The sequence below is a fragment of the Leopardus geoffroyi genome, chromosome E3 (genome assembly GCF_018350155.1).
Source record: "Leopardus geoffroyi isolate Oge1 chromosome E3, O.geoffroyi_Oge1_pat1.0, whole genome shotgun sequence".
Taxonomy (NCBI): Eukaryota; Metazoa; Chordata; class Mammalia; order Carnivora; family Felidae; genus Leopardus; species Leopardus geoffroyi.
The window spans coordinates 18266328-18283361 of NC_059340.1; the positions used below are offsets into that span (position 1 = coordinate 18266328).

The following is a 17034-nucleotide window of genomic DNA, read 5'->3' on the forward strand; positions in this document are numbered from 1 at the left end:
ATCCAGAAGCTCAAAAAGACACTGGCTGCCTGACAGCCTGCTCTCCTTTCCAGTGAGGGTTGAACAGAATCACAGAATCCACCCTTCCTCAGGGCAGAACCCGGTAACTCCTATACCTGCGCCATGAGACACTTCCCCAAACACAAGAACTGCAGCAGGAGACATTAGAGGAGAAATCAGAAGAGAGAAAGACCGCTCAGCAAAGAACCATGCCCCGGAAACAGGCAGGGTAAACCCACCAAAGGCCCGGAAGTGTTTCCCCAGTGTTTAAGGAAATTCCTTAACCACGGAGCAGCCTTCGATTCACTCCTTCCTCCACAACAGATTCACAGGACCCGAACTAACCAGAATCCAAGAAGCTTGAACTCTTGACCCCCAGCTTCACTGCTGTCTCCCAACTCCTTCCAACAGACTGACCCGACGTGACCCCTGACCTCTGCCCCAAGTCGCCACTAACCCTAAGATAGCCCCGCCCCCTCCCGGACTCCCACCCCACCCAACGTGCGCGACAGACTGGGGGAGGGGCCCGCGCGTGCGCGACTGGAAGTGGAGAGAGCCGGCTGCGCGCACCGCCCGGGGGCTCCCGCCAGAGCCCAAACCCACGCACGCAAGGGTCGCAGGCTGGAAGTCTCTCATCCCTACCCGTCAGGGAGCCCCCCAACACCAGATCGCGAAAGGCTGACATAAGGGAGGGTTCGTGCCGCCAGGTCCTGGTTACTGACTGGATATGGTGGGCGCGCGCCCCGACTCCTCATCCCACGCCCCCCTTCCTCTTCCCGCGCGCCCCTGGGGGGGGGGGGGTGCCTGGGGTTGGTGGGCGGGCAGGAGCGCACCTGGGTCCGTCCTCTCAGGGCTCGCTCGCTCGCTCAGGCACGCGTGCGCAGACGGGCGTGAGGGGAGAGGAGATGCGCCCGGGCCCAGTGCTGGCCGGCCTGGCCCCCCTCAGCCTGTCTCTATGGGCGCGCGCCGACAGCCTCGCGCACCGGCCCCGGGGCCCCGGCCGAAGGTGCGCGCGCAGCACCCCGGGAAGGTGGGAGGAGAGGCGGTGGCGGAAAGATGCGCGCGCAGTCACCCGTCAGGGGAGGGGGAACTGTGGGGCGTCCGCCATCTTGTCTCCCTCTCCTTACCTGCGTCCTCGGGGGCGTGCGCACCACCCCCCCTCCCGCCGAGGAGGGGGGAGGGCCCCCTCTTGGCCGCCGCCTTCGCGGCCTTTAAATTCCCCTGGGGCTCGCGGCTACTGCCGCCGCCTTGCTTCCACTGCCTCCTCTCACGGCCCAGAGATGCGGACGGTGGGTGGGAAAAATGGAAGACGCTACTCTCGGCGAACCGCCGCCGCCGCTTCCGAGGCCCCACCAAAATGGCCGCCGCCGTCTCGGCCGCCACCACCAACACCACCACCACCACCACAGCTCTCTATCGCTACCGCCGGCGCGGCCCGTCCTCTCGCGAGAGGCAGTAACTGGACGTTGGGGAACGGGAAGGCTCGCGTGCTAGCGTAGGGCGCTGCCCGAGGCGCAAAGCATACTGGGAGTTGTAGTCCGCTTGGAGGCTCCGAGCTTGCCCCGCGGCATAGCGTCTTTATCCTCCACCGGAGAAGGTCCCTGTGGAGCTGCATTGCGGCTGCCAATTCGGACCAGTCCCCCGTTTTTTAATAGATCACCCAGAGAGCTGAAGCAATATGTCAGGTGTTCTCAGCAAATTAGCAGTAGAGCTTGGGCCTCTGGATTCCCAAGGCAGTCCACTTTATAGAGAGCTGCTTCGTTTTGCGCAAGGGTGGTATCCCCAATAGCTCCCAAGCAACTATATGCCATTTGTTGGCCAACTTTCTAGGTTAAGAACTCCTTTGAGATACCCTCACCCCAGGAAAGAATAATAACAGCTACCTTCTGTTGAGACCACTTTGTGCACTAATTCTCTTTTAATCCCAACAATGCTCCATTTTACAAATGAATTGAGGCTCCTAGATTAACCAGTGACAGAGCCCAAAGCCAGGGTTCACAGCCACACAGCCTAAATCACAAGGACACACACACACAATTTGCCACCTAAAGCCCACCCTAAGAGTCAGGTTAGGAAGCCCTGAAAAAGTTCTTCAGCTCCTCTTCGTCCACCCGGTTTAGCTCTTAACCCATTTTACTCAAAGAGTTGATCGAATCTGTGTCACTGATTTGGAGCCATATTTTTCTTACAGCAATGATCAGGGGTTGAAAACTCAAAAACCTGTACACCTGAAACAAACAAAACATTCTATGTTAATTGTACTTAAATAAAAAAAAAATTTTTTTTAAGAAAGTTCAAAAACCTTAAAGAGCCGGGCACGTCATATAAAGTGAAGAGGGTCAGGTGAGGAATATGAGGAACTGGAGACCACATGCTCTGTCCAGAGAGAACAGCCGCTGTTCAAACGACTGTTCCAGTCACCCTGCAGAAATGGGGGCCAAAATACATCTAAGAGTCAAATTCAGCCACAGGCTGCCAGTTTACTACCTCTGGCCTACGCTGAAGCCTCAAGACATATGGAAGCATCCAGGACAGATAATTTGATTGAAAAAGTGGATGAATGTCCATCCACTTAGGTCCAGTTCAAAGTCTTTTTTTTTTCACACCAAGTTTACAAATTTCTGAAATCCTGTCATACAACCACACTGAGCTACCAAGAGCTCTCACATCTCTTCCCATAAGAGATTTATGGGAAGAGCCTTCCCATAAATGTTCTCATCCTTTTCCAGCTATCCTTCCTCCAAAATTCGGCTCAAGGGCCACAAGCCCCAGGTGATCTGCTCTGACCACCCCTAGGCTGGTTTAATACTCCTCCCATAGCTTCCTGGGTTTCATAGAGTACTAATTGATTGCATTGTATCTGGATTCATGGTCTGTCCACGCCACCCCAAAAAGTATTAGTAACCCCTTGAGGATAGGAACATGGTTTATACATGTAAATTCACTATGCCACTCTCAGAAAGATTATTCAGGAAATTTATTAGTGTGAATTACTTGTATTATAATACTTGATTAAAAACAAAATAACTGGTATTGGATTCATGAGCACAAACTGAAAATAAACCTCAAATCTCTTCTATTTCCATGACTATCGTCCTGGGCCAGCCATCATCATCTCTTGCTTGGATTACCCATGAGCTTCCCACATCCACTCCTGTCTCCCTTTACTTCATTCTCTGCATGGCAACCAGAGTGACCGTAATGTATAAATCAGATCATATTGCTGTCACACTTAAGATCCCCAAATGGCATCTTAGCTCACTTAAATGAAAGCCCAAATTATGTGTCGTGACAAAATCTCCATAGGGCTGACATTACGAAGAATCTAGGCACAAGAGTATACTCATGCGATTCCATTTATATGAAGTTCAAGCAGGCAAAAGTAATTGATGTTGCTAAAAATAAAATATAACCATTGAGAGAGAGAGGGATTTTAATTGGGAAGAGCCACAGCTCCCTAGGGGGATACTAGGAATGTGTGTCCTGAGTTGGTAAACTATGGTCCAAAGAGCAAGTCCTGTCTAGCACTTGTTTTTGTACAGCCCACAAACTAAGAATGCTAACAAGCCTAAATCACAAGTATAAGAATGGTTTTTACATTTGAAAATGGTTGAGGAAAAACCAAAAGAAAACTCCTTTTGTGACACATGAAAATATACATAATTCAAATTTCAGTGTCCATAACTAAGGGTTTATCAGAACCCCACCATACCCATTCATTTACATGGCATCTATAGCTGCTTTCCTGCTACAGTACCAGAGCTGAGTAGTTGCAACAGAGGCCACAGGCCCACAAAGTCAACAATTTTCTATCTGGTACTTTACAAAAAAAGTCTGCTGACCGTTATTCCACATCTTAATGTGGATGAGGTCATTTCCATGGGTATATATATACAGGTGTAAACATTCACTGAGCTGTGCGCTTAAAGTTTGTATACTTTATATAGCTCAAAGCATGTATTTTATACTTAAATTTTAAAAATAAATAACCCTACAAGATAGGACCCCTGCCTACTTTTTTTAAAAAAACCTCATTTACCCCTTGTTTGCTATACTGTAGCCATCATGCCCTGCTCCAAAACATCCATCAATTTCTGCTTCCAGAGTCTTCATCTTTATTGTTCCCTCTGACATTTTTTCTCATGGCTAGCTCTCCCTTTTCATGACGGTCTTAGTTCAAATGTTGCCTCCTCAGAGAAGTTCCTGACATTAAATAGCCCTTTGACTGCCAGTCACTCTGTATTACACGCTTTCTTTACAACACTTACTTGCAATTACTGATTTATTTGTATCCTTGTTTAATGTCTTCCCCTCCCCCCAAAAGGTAAGCTCCCTGAGAGCAGGGGCATTGTCACAGGTTTATAGTACTCTAGATAATTACTGAATGATGAAAAATATTTCAGACAATCCTATGAAAAGGAGATTGTTCCATTTGCCAAATGAAATCTTGGTTGAATGAAAAGTGAACGATGAAGACTCAATATTGTCAAGATGTCAGTTCTTCCCAACTTGATTTATAGATTTGATGCAATCCCAATCAAAATCCCAGCAAGTTGGGGCGCCTGGGTGGCGCAGTCGGTTAAGCGTCCGACTTCAGCCAGGTCACGATCTCGCGGTCCGTGAGTTCGAGCCCCGCGTCTGGCTCTGGGCTGATGGCTCAGAGCCTGGAGCCTGTTTCAGATTCTGTGTCTCCCTCTCTCTCTGCCCCTCCCCCGTTCATGCTCTGTCTCTCTCTGTCCCAAAAATAAATAAACGTTGAAAAAAAAATTTTTTTTTTTAAATCCCAGCAAGTTATTTTGTGAATATCAACAAACTGATTCTAAAGTTTATATCAGAAGGCAAAAGACCCAGAATAGCCAAGATATTATTGAAGGAGAACAAAGTTGGAAGACTGATACTACCTGACTTCAAGACTTACTATAAAGCTGCAGTAATCAAGATAGAGTGATATTAGCAAAAGAATAGACAAATAGATCACTAGAACAGAATAGAGAGCCCAGTTATAGACCCATATTGATCTGGGGTCAACTGATCTGGACAAAGGAGCAAAGAATACAATGGAGCAAAAATACTCTGTCCAGGGTGCCTGGGTGGCTCAGTTGGTTGAACATCCAACTCTTGATTTCAGCTCAGGTCACGATCCCGGGCTCCTGGGATCAAGTCCCACATCAGGCTCCATGCTGAACATGGAGCCTTCTTGGGATTCTCTCTCTCCCTCTGCCCCTGTCTCCTGCTTTCACTCTCTCTCTCTCTCAAATTAAAAAAAAATTAAATACTCTTTTCAACAAATGGAGCTAGAACAACTGGACATGCACAAGCAAAAATGTTAGTCTGGACACAGACTTTACATCCCTTCACAAAAATTAACTCAAAATGAATCACAGACCTAAATGTAAAGAGCAAAACTGTGAAACTCTTAGAAGATAACATAGGAGTGGGGGGGCCTGGGTGGCTTAGTTGGTTGAGCGTCCGACATCAGCTCAGGTCGTGATCTTGCAGTCCGTGAGTTCAAGCCCCGCATCAGGCTCTGTGCTGACAGCTCAGAGCCTGGAGCCTGCTTCGAATTCTGTGTCTCCCTCTCTCTCTCTGTCCCTCCCCTACTCATGTTCTGTCTCTCTCTCTTTCTCTCTCTCTCTCTCAAAAATAAATAAACATTAAAAAAATTTAGAAGATAACATAGGAGAAAACCTAGATGACCTTGGCTACGGTATTGACGCCTTTTTAGATACAACACCAAAAGCATGATCCATATAAGAAATAATTGATCATATGGATTTCATTAAAATTAAAAGCGTATCTGTGAAAGACAAGAAGACAAAAGAATAAGAAGACAAGCCACAGACTGGGAGAGAATATTTATAAAAAACATCTGGTAAAGGAATATTCAAAAAATATTCCAAGAATTCTTAAAACACAGTAATAAGAAAACACCCTGATTAAAAAATGGGCCAAAGATAGCAAACACCTCACCAAAGAAGACACACAGATGGCAAATAAACATATGAAAAGAGGGGCGCCTGGGTGGCGCAGTCGGTTAAGCGTCCGACTTCAGCCAGGTCACAATCTCGCGGTCCGGGAGTTCGAGCCCCGCGTCGGGCTCTGGGCTGATGGCTCAGAGCCTGGAGCCTGTTTCCGATTCTGTGTCTCCCTCTCTCTCTGCCCCTCCCCCGTTTATGCTCTGTCTCTCTCTGTCCCAAAAATAAATAATAAACGGAAAAAAAAAAAACATATGAAAAGATGCTCCACATGAGATATTACTACATGTCTATTAGAATGACCAAGATTCAGGACGCTGACAACAGCAAATGCTGAGGAGGATGTGGAGCAGTGGAAACTCTCATTCATTGCTGGTGGGAACAGTGCAGCCACTTTGGAAGATGGTTTGCTGGTTTCTTACAAAAGTAAACATACTCAGGTGCCTGGGTGGCTCAGTCGGTTAAGTGTCCGACTTTGGCTCAGGTCATGATCTCAGGGCTTGTGGGTTCGAGTCCTGTGCTGACAGCTCAAGAGCCTGGAGCCTACTTCTGATTCTGTCTCTGTCTCTGCCCCTCCCCCCCCCTCTCTCTCTCTCTCTCAAAAATAAAAACACATTAGAAAAAAATTTTTTAACTGTTCAAAAGTAAACATAGTCTTCCCATACAAACCAGCAGTCATGGTCCTTTTTTTATTCCCAAGGAAGTTGAAAAAAAAAACAACAACAACACTTCTGTCCACAGAAAAACCTGCACACAAATGTTTATACAGTTTTATTCCAAATACCAGAACTTGGAAGCAACCAAGGTGGCCTTCGGTAGGTGAATAGATAAACAAACTGTGATACATGCAGACAGTGGAATATTATTCAGCACTAAAAAGAAGTGAGCTATTCAGCCATCAAGAAACATGAAAGAAACTTAAATGCATATTATTAAGTGAAAGAAGCCAATATGAAAAGGCTACCAACTGTATCATTCCAACTGTATGACGTTATGGAAAAGGCAAAACTACGGAGACTAACAAGATCGGTGGTTGTCAGGGGTCAGTGAGGGAGGGATGAATAGGAGGACAGAGGGGTTTTAGGGCAGAAAATACTCTCTATGATACCATAATGGTGGATACAAGTCATTGCCCATTTGTCTAAACCCATAAACTGTACCACACCAAGAGTGAACTATAATGTAAGTCACGGACTTTGGGTGATTATGGTGTGTCAATGTAGGTTCATCAATTATAACAAATGTCCCACCATCATGGAGGATGTTGACAATGGAGAAAAAGTGTGTGTGTTGGGGTGGGGAGTATATAGGAAACCTCTGTACCTTCCCCTCAATGCTGTGAACGTAATATTGTCCTAAAAAATTAGTCTTAATTTTTAAAAAGTGAATGAAGCCCATCTTTTTAGACCCTCTTCCCAACACCTTCAGAAGACAGTAGGCCAGGCCAGAGTCTGAATGGGTTGGACCTCGCCTTGTGCTACTAATTCCTTGCTATATCTCCTTAAGCACCTCATTTCTCTGAGCCACATTTTTCTCACATATAAGGTGGAGATGGAGTTGTTGATATAAAATTGCTTTGAAAGCTCTAAAGAACCACCCTAATGCAGGGGTGTATTTTGGACCCATATTTCAGAGTCTGAAACTCATGATCTTCAGGTCAAGTTCAGTTTTCAGATTTATATAATGTTCTGAATGTTAGTAATACGTTAGGCAGAAAAATGAAGACTCCTATTTGCCATAGGCCCCACCATTCCCAATTGTCTTGCACTGAGCAACTTCATGCATTTGTCCTATCTGTCTGGTTCCCGGAGGCAGTTGAATCTGAGACTTCTTGTTCTACACACGAGTGGTAGTGGGTATGCTCTCCTGACCAGCATTTTCTCTGCCCACTGAGTGTCAGGCCCTGTGCCAGGTTAAATGGGAGAGACAGGAGGGAAGATGATAGTCTCTGCTCTCAAGAATTTAGTCTCATCGGGGGATGATCTGTGAGCTTGGTAAAAATCAGGGCAGTGTTTCTGATGCCACAAAAGGAGGTGGTCAAAGGTAAGGTCCAATCCAGTGGGTACATGAGATGTCATTTGAGCCTAGCCTTGAAAAATTTAGGCATACAGGGTGGGCACTTCAGGAAGATGACATAGACGCAACAAGGTTGAGGGTTGGGGGGATAGTGAATATGTGAGCTTATTCTTTTTTATGAGGGAGAAGACTGAGACAGATAAGTCACCTGGAACTAGGTGGCCAAAAGCCCAGCATGCCAGGCTAGGTAGCGGGGGATTGGTTCGGAGGTGACAGGGAGCTACTGAAAGTTGTTGAGGAGGGATTGGCATGATCCAGGCTCCACTAGAGGCTGGAAATAGAGAAGCCAAAAGAATTACCCAGTTGTAATGGGGACTATTGGCCAGGAGGTGGCAGTGGAGATAGAGGGAGAGACTCTGCAGAGGAAGAATTAGCAGAACTTGGCAGACAGTTGATTGCTGATGATAACGATCCTTTAAACAGCCATTCTTCTTGCCTTCTGTGAAGTTTTCCCCAGTTTCCTCTACCTCCTACCTCCCTGAATGCTCCCTCTCAGTCTCCCTCACAGGCCACTTCTCCTGGACCCCTCCATCAATTGTAGGCATTCCTCAAGATTGTCCCCTCAATTGCCTTCTCTCATCCAACACATCCACAAGGGCAGAGACAGATACCCTGAAGCTAAGGAAGCTTAGCTTCTGGACCCCTTCTTTACAGGTACCCTCCATTGCTAGAAGTATCTGGGGGTTATAGAGCAGTGTAGGTAAAGTGGAGAAGCCAGCTTGCAACCAGAAAGCATTTGCATGTAAGCATTTCTGGTAATTTGCCTAAAGAGATCTCATAAGAAAAAGGCATCTTGTCATGATTTCACTGTGCATTCCAATTATCATCTCTTAAGCCAAGCACTCTCCCTAGCTCAGAACTTGCATTCCCATCTAACTCCTGGATTCCTCCTGGTCTCCCAGGCACCTCAGACTCATACATCCATAACTGAACTCATGAGTTGAACCACAAAATCTGCTCTGAGGCGATGGCACCAGTATCCACCCGGTTACTTAAACTAGAAACGTAGCCATCACCTTCCCTTTCCCTCATGTCCCACATCCAGCCACCAGATGTGTCAGTTACATCTTAATATTTCTCTATTCTAGTTCTCCCCAGCCCCACACCTGATCCTTAGCCCTTGATGACTTACAAGCAAGGACAGTACCAAGAACTGGCTTTTTGGGACTGCTGGGACTTTCTTTGAAGTAAGCTCTGCAGCTAATGTGGGGCTTGAACTCATGACCCTGAGGACTGGAATTACATGCTCCACCAACTGAGCCAGTCAGGCACCTTGAGACTGCTGGACTTTAGTCCCCCTTCCTCACTACCCTTATCTCCACTGCCTCCACACTCCATTCTTTGATAGGGACAATTGGCTTTTTCTCAGTCTTCTGTAAAGTGCTATGCAAATGAGGCTTCAAGCTGTCAAGTCCTCTAGTCTCCTGCTCTCTACCAGCCAGACGGCTGGCTGATCCTAACCCTCCTAGCAAGTACAAGTTCTAGAGCTGGGGCCATCTACACCAACTTCCTTATCAGTCTCCCTGCAGCCAGTTTCTCCCCCTCCCCAAAGTCCCAGCTTTTGTGGGGGTTTCCATTCCAGTATGGGTGAATCCAGAACCAGCATAAGACAGTATGAGAGAATGTCAGGGCTTATGACGTAATAAATCAGGTGCAGAGAGACAGAGATGGGCGGGGGGGGGGGAGCAGTAGGAGATGTGCCATTTTAGACAAGGTGATCTCTGGAGGTCATTGAACAGCACCAGCCAGGGAAACTGTGCTAACTGCTTAGCTGACAGTCACTCTCCAACTTTGAGTCCTTTCATGGCTCCCATGAAACCCCTTTCTGAGGCCACCAAAACCCCGCATGGTAGTCCCTGCCAGATCCTCCAGCGTCCTCTCTTCCAGCCCCTGCACTCCAGCCACACTGGCCATCCTGCTATATAGGCTCTTCTCCACTCTGGGCTTCCTCACACATGGTTCTCTCTTTCCTCTCCGCCCAGTCAGAACTTACAGAGTAACATCACTGCCTCCAGAATCTCTTCCTGGCCCTCAGACTAAGTTATATCTCCTGAAAAATTCTGTGCTTTGTTGCCTCTCAACACTTTAACACTAGGAATAATTACTTGAGTTTCCGGAGACTCATGGTAAGAGAGAGGTCACATTTGTCTTGTTAACTTCTGTGTATGAGCCTATACCCATTGTCTGGGGGAGTGACAGGTACATACTAAATATCAATAGATAGAGACTGGTTGATATTTGTATGTGTGTATGATAGCAATAACCCATGTGTTAAATCCACTCAAAAACTATAATAGTGACAAACACTGAACACCAGCCTATGTTCTTACATGATTTAACTAGTTTAATTCTCACAATGATCCAATTGGGGCCCCTGGTTGGCTCAGTCGGTACAGCATGTGACTCCTGATCTCCGGGACGTGAGTGAAAGCCCCACATTCATTGAATGTGGAGGCTACTTTTAAAAAAAGAAAAGAAAAGAAAAAAAGAAGGCAGAGCTTGGCCTGCCCTCACCCTCACAATAACCCAATTAAAGTAGATTATCATCCCTGTTTTACAGATGGTACAAAGGATGGTTAAGTCATTTGTTCCAAGTGACACAGCTGGGAAGCAGCAAACAGAGCAGGGGCTTGAACCCAGAGAGAGTGACTCACGGGTATCCCCTTAACTGCCGTGCAGGACAGCCTGTCAGATCCAGGTCTGAGAAGTGCCAGGCATCATCCTAGGCACCAGGGAGATAATACTGGAAAAACACACCAGGAAAATGCTCTCAGTTCCAGCTTTTATCAATCTTACATTCCTGGTGAGGGAAAGCAAAGAACAAATACATCAGGCAAGCCAAAGTATAAAATAATGAGCGGTACTGTGTGTTATGAAAAAAAAAAAAAATAAAGCAGGTTTGGGGCATGGGAGGTGCTGTTTTAGACAAGGTGGTCTGGCAAGGGCCTCTCTGGTGTGGTGACATCTGAACAGACAATGCTTTGGGGAAAAAGCATTCTAAGCAGAGGTAAATAAATACAAAGACTCTGAGGCCAGCCCAGCTTATCCTAACAGGAAACAACCAGGAGGCCCAGGGGGCTGCAGGGGACGGGGGAACAGTTGGCAGTGAGGTCTGAGTGAAGGGTCAGCCCTGGATTTGGCGGGGGCTTTGAAGGCCAAGCTAAGGAGTTCTCATGGAATTCTGAGTGTAGCAGGACCGCTTTGAGCAGAGGCCATGTCGAGAATGGACTGTAGGGGTGAGATCTGGAGGCGACTGCTGCAGTTTAGGTGGGAGTAGAACGGGAACCTGGGGGTAGGGTTGCCAGATTTAGCAAACAGCTCTTCCGGGGGGACCTCTGAGAGGAGCTTCCGGAAGGCAGCTGTAAAGTGGCTGAGGTCCCAGGAGGCTAGGAGAGGGTGGGGAGCTGCTAGAACACGTGTCTTCTCTCTGAGAGGACTGGGACCTCTTGAGAACACAGCCAACGCTGTGCAGGGACTTTACATGTTGAATCTTAAGCAAACACCCCAACTGAAAACATCCCCAACCCTCAAAGAAGGAAACTAAAATTGTGGCACTCAGTTCTAGAAAGGGTGTGGGAAGACAGGCGATCACATGCTGCTGCAGGGGGCGTGTACATGTACGCATCTTTTTTTTTTTTTTTTTTTTTGAGTTTTAAAAGATTGTTTCTTAAAAAGAAAAAAATTGTAAATTTAATATATATCTTTTGCCCCAGAAATTCCATGTTAGAAACTCACTCTAGGGAATGAGTCAGTAAGATGAGCAAATATGCATGTACAAAGATGTTCATCACAGCATTATTTAGAAACGGAAAAAAATGGATAGGACATGAGACTTTTCAAATTTTATTTTAACTAGGCTCCACGCCCAACAAGGGGCTTGAACTCACCTCACGACCCTGAGATTAAGAGTCGTATGCTGTGTTTACTAACCCAGCCTGGCGCCCCTGGGCATGACATAAAAGTTTAACAACAGAAAAAACGATCAAAGAAGCAGCAGTTGGGAGGCAAGGAAACTCAGGCGGCCAGTAAATATGTCGAAAAGACGGTTACCCTCATGATAAACAGGGAAATGTAAAAGTGATCACAATAATTTCTCAGAGCAAAGAGAACTTTGCCTGTATTTGTCAAGTTGCATTTATTCTGACAATTCTGCACTTCAACAATGCATCTTAGCATCCAGATTATAGTCTCTAAAAGGAATACGGGCTAGTTGCAGAAAAGGCCGAGTCTGTGACTAACACTGAAAGGTACAAGGTGAGTCTATAATATCTTCTGGAGGCAAGAATTTTTCAAGATTAATGAAGTCTTGTTGGAAAGACACAAGAACCTTCACTAAAAGGACCAACTCTAATGCTATTGAAACCTCAAAAGGAGACTATTGAGCGGAGGTCAATACTGGGCTTGGTCCATTGAAGTATTCACAAAAGAGTGAACATCAAGTACTTTATTCTAAAAAAAGGTGTTAGAATGGGGCACCTGGGTGGCTCTGTCGGTTGAGCATCCCACTCTTGATTTCTGTTCGTCGTGATACTGGGTCAAGGGATCGAGCCCAACACACAGCTGACTGTGGAGCCTCCCTAGGATTCTCTCTCTCTGTCTCTCTCTCTCTCTCCTTCTGCCCCTCCCCTCTCTCTAAAATAAAAAATAAAAATAAATTTTAAAGGTGTTAGAATAAAATAAATTCTGTGGTGCCTGGCTGGCTAAGTCTGTGGAGCATGTGGCTCTTGATCTCTTGGTTGTGAGTTCAAGTCCCACATACGGTGTAGAGATTACTTATAAAAATAAAAACAAATTGTTTAATTTTTAAAAGAATAAAATACATTATATTTTGTTGTCTTGTTAATTTAAAAAAAGGAAGTAAAAAATAACAGAATTCATGTTTGTTAATTCTAGGAGAAAAGTACACAGGTGTTCATTGTGCTTTTCTTATTTTTTTTAAACTTAACAATTTTTGAGCACCTAGGTGGCTCAGTTGGTTAAGCATCCAATTACAGCTCAGGTCATGATCTCACACTCCTGAGTTGGAGCCCACCGCCGGCCCTGTGCTGACAGCTCTGGAGCCTAAAGCCTGCTTCAGATTCTGTGTCTCCCTCTCTCTCTCTGACCCTCCCCCACTCACTGTCTGTCTGTCTGTCTTTCTCTCAAAAATAAACATTAAAAACATTAAAAATTTTGGGGGGCGCCTGGGTGGCTCAGTCAGTTAAGCGGCCGACTTCGGCTCAGGTCATGATCTCGCGGTCCATGAGTTCCAGCCCCGCGACGGGCCCTGTGCTGACAGCTCAGAGCCTGGAGCCTGTTTCAGATTCTGTGTCTCCCTCTCTCTGACCCTCCCCCGTTCATGCTCTGTCTCTCTCTGTCTCAAAAATAAATAAACGTTAAAAAAAATTTAAAAAAAACATTAAAAATGTTTTAAAAAGACAATGGGGGGGGGGGTGCTGGGTGGCTCAGTCAGTTGAGAGTCCATCTTAGCTCAGGTCATGATCTTGTGGTCTGTAGGCTCCAGCCCTGCATTGGGCACTGTGGTGGCTGTGCAGAGCCTGCTTGGGATTCTCTCTCTCTCTCTTCCTGCCCCCCCCCCATTGCACTCTCTCGCACTCTCTCTCTCTCAAAGTAAATAAACTTTAAAAATATTGTAGTTTTTTTTTTGTTTGTTTTGAGAGAGAGAGAGAGCTCATGAGCAGTGGGGGTAGGCAGAGAGAGAGAAAGGAAGAGACAGAATCCTAAGCAGGCTCCACACTCAGCACGGAACCTGTTGCAGGGCTCGATCCCTCCACCCTGGGCAGTGCACCACCCAGGCGCCCCTAAACTTAAAAACAATTTCTAACAGTTCGAGTCTGCGCCACCGCCGCCGCGTGGAAGAGCCGGGACCCTCCACCTCATCTCCCGCGCAGTGCCGTCGGAGAAGACCTTCAAGCAGCGCAGCACCTTCCAACAAAGAGTACATGTCCGACTTATCCGAGAGCCGCATCTTACGAACATCCGGTGATAATAGACCCCCTTCAAGGGTGAGAGGCAACTTCCTGTACTGGACAGAACCAAGTTCCTTGTACCTGATCATGTCAACCTGCGTGAGCTCCTCAAGATCGTTAGGAGGCTTTTACAGCTCAACGCTCATCAGGCGTTCTTCCTGTTAGTGAATGGACACAGCACGGTGAGTGTGTCCACGCCGATTTCTGAAGTATGTGAACGTGAGAAACGAACATGGGTTTCTGTATATGGTATATGCCTCTCAGGAGACATTTGGAATCAAAGTGTCTGTGTGCAAGACTAGAAAAATGCATCTGTTCTGGAAATTTTTTAAGCCCTTACCAAGGGGGGAAAAAGTATATTACCAACTGAGATTGATCCCTTCATCCAATCACAGATCATCAAAAACAGTAGTGTTCCTGCCTAGGAGTTGTAGGAAGTTGTTTTGTGCGGCAAGCAGAAAAATGGAACTCCAAATGAGCACATTGAGCTTTGGAAAAACTATTATTTAACCGAGGCTGTTTTGTTTTCAAATTTAGAAGTTTAAAAATAAAATACTTTGCATTCTAAGTTAAAAAACATTTTAAATGTTTATTTATTTATTTTGAGAGAGAGAGAGAAAGCACGCGCAAGCAGGGAAGGAGCGGGGGCGGTGGAGAGAATCCCAAGCAGGTTTCCTGCTGTCAGCACAGAGCTCCACACAGGGCTCTATCCCATGAACTGTGAGATCATGACCTGAGTGGAAATCAAGAGTCAACCACTCAACAGACCAAGCCACCCAGGCGCCCCCAAAACAATTTTAAAATGTTTCTAGAGGCACCTGGGTGGCACAGTCGTTTAAGCATTCGACTCTTGATTTTGGCTCGTGATCTCATGGTTGTGAGATTGAACCCTGAGTCAGTTGCAGCAATGAGCATGGAGTCTGCTTAAGATTCCTTCTCTCTCTCTCTCTGTCTCTCCCTCTGCCCCTCTCCCTCCCTCGAGCTCTCTCAAATAAATAAATAAATAAATTTTCTGGTGAAGAGGTAACATAAATGTTTGCTTTATAATTATTACTCTTTTTAAAAAATACATGTATTTTATACATTCTTCTAACGTGTGTTACACTTTACAATTAAAAAGTTTACAAAACGTCAAAAGCAAGGGATCGAGTGATTAAATTATGGGATGGTTGTTATGATGGCATAATGTGTAGTCATTACAATGATGTACTGACATGGAACATACTGAAAACAGCAGGGCACAGAGTTGTGTGGGTTTTTTTTTTAATGTTTATTTTTGAGAGGGAGAAAGAGAGACAGAGACAGAGCATAAGGGGTGAGGGGCAGAGAGAGAAGGAGACACAGAATCTGAAGCAGGCTCCAGGCTCTGAGCTGTCAGGACAGAGCCCGACACAGGGCTCGAACTCACAAACTGTGAGATCATGACCTGAGTCGAAGTCAGACACCTAACCCACTGAGCCACCCAGGAGCCTCCTGAGTAGTATATTTTGTAGGATTCCAGTTTATAAATTGAGAGGATGAATATGTTTCTATAGGCAAAGAAGAAAAGAAGAAAGCATGTGCACTAGTATATTGACTGGGGGTATCTCTGAGTGGTAGGATTTAGAGATAATTTCAGATTTTTGTATGCTTGTCTGAAGTTTTAAAACAATTGTGATCACATACATGCATCATTATTATGAAAGCAATGCACTATAAATATCCCAAGCCACCTCATTGCAATCTCCCCCACACTTAAATACTCTGAACAGAGTTTAATGGCTATCCTCATAGACTGGTTTTTCAGACCTTCTCACACACACACGCACACACACACACACGTTCTGTTTTCTTCCTTTTTTTAAACAAAAACGAGATAATACTGTACATATTGTCCTACAACTTGCATTTCTTATTTAGCAACACAGTTATAGAGATATTTTCTTTGTGAATCACACTTGTCTAATCAGAAAAATGTACAATTATTTCTGGTTTTGGAAATAAATGATATTGTAGATATAAACTGTGGACATGGTAAAATGTAAAAAAAACTAACAACATAGATGATTCCATTTTTTTAAATGTTTTATTTATTTTTAAGAGAGAGGGTTCGAGTGGGGGAGGGGTAGAGAGAGAGAGAGAGACAGAGGATCAGAAGCAGGCTCTGCACTGACAGCAGTGAGCCTGATGTGGGCCTCAAACTTACAAACCATGAGATAATGACCTTAGCTAAAGTCGATGCTCAACTGAATGAGCCACCCAGGTACCCCCTAGATGATTCATTTTGAAAAAAAATATATATGCATATATATACAAAAAAATATATGTATATATATATATGTCTATATAAATACACACACAAGCAGACAAAATTTTTAAAAGATTATACCCCAAACTGTTAAATGTGACATCTTGTTGAGGATAAGAAGGCAAAAACTCATCTTTTCTTCCCCATATGCTTCTGTATTTTCTTTAAATTTGTTTTTCCTTAACAAAAAAATTGCTTCTCTTTACACTTCTTCTTCTTCTTCTTCTTCTTCTTTAAAGATTTTAAGTAATCTCTACACCCAACATGGGGCTTGAACTCACAGCCCCAAGACCAAGATCAAGTCACATGCTCCACTGACTGAGCCAGCCAGGTGGACCACATTGCTTCTTTATAATTTATGAACTAGCCCCAGCTTTACTGAGATATAATTGACATATAATACTTTGTTTTGAACTTCTAAATTAGATTTTTAAAGTTTATTTGTTTAGAGAGAGAGAGAGAGAGAGAGAGAGAGAGGGAGCATGCACGCATGAGCAGGGGAGGGGCAGAGAGAGGGAGAGAGATAGAATCCGGAGCAGCCTCCACACTGTCAGGACAGAGTCCGACTTGGGGCTGGAACTCACGAACTGTGAGATCATGACCTGAGCCGAAACAAAGAGTTGGACGCTTAACCAACTGAGCCACCCAGGCGCCCCTAAATTTTTTTTATTATAGCAGTAATAAGTGTATGCTCTTCATAAAAAATAAAATCCAGTATTAAATATAA

At 45.2% G+C, this 17034-nt stretch overlaps 1 protein-coding gene and 1 pseudogene across 4 annotated transcripts in view; one reads left to right on the forward strand and one right to left on the reverse strand.

Moving 5' to 3' along the window:
• The window catches only part of LOC123588897 (Snf2 related CREBBP activator protein), a 35860-nt gene extending 34626 nt beyond the window's left edge, over positions 1-1234 (reverse strand). For 2 of the 4 annotated variants that reach the window (XM_045460273.1, XM_045460270.1), the window contains exon 1: positions 834-1007. The gene's annotated coding sequence lies outside the window, so the exon portion shown is untranslated. Of the gene's footprint in view, positions 1-833; positions 1010-1127 lie in introns of those variants that run through there. The other 2 variants (XM_045460272.1, XM_045460274.1) reach the window with 2 other exon arrangements.
• LOC123589681 lies at positions 906-14530 on the forward strand (annotated as a pseudogene).
• The last annotated feature ends 2504 nt before the right edge of the window (positions 14531-17034 follow it).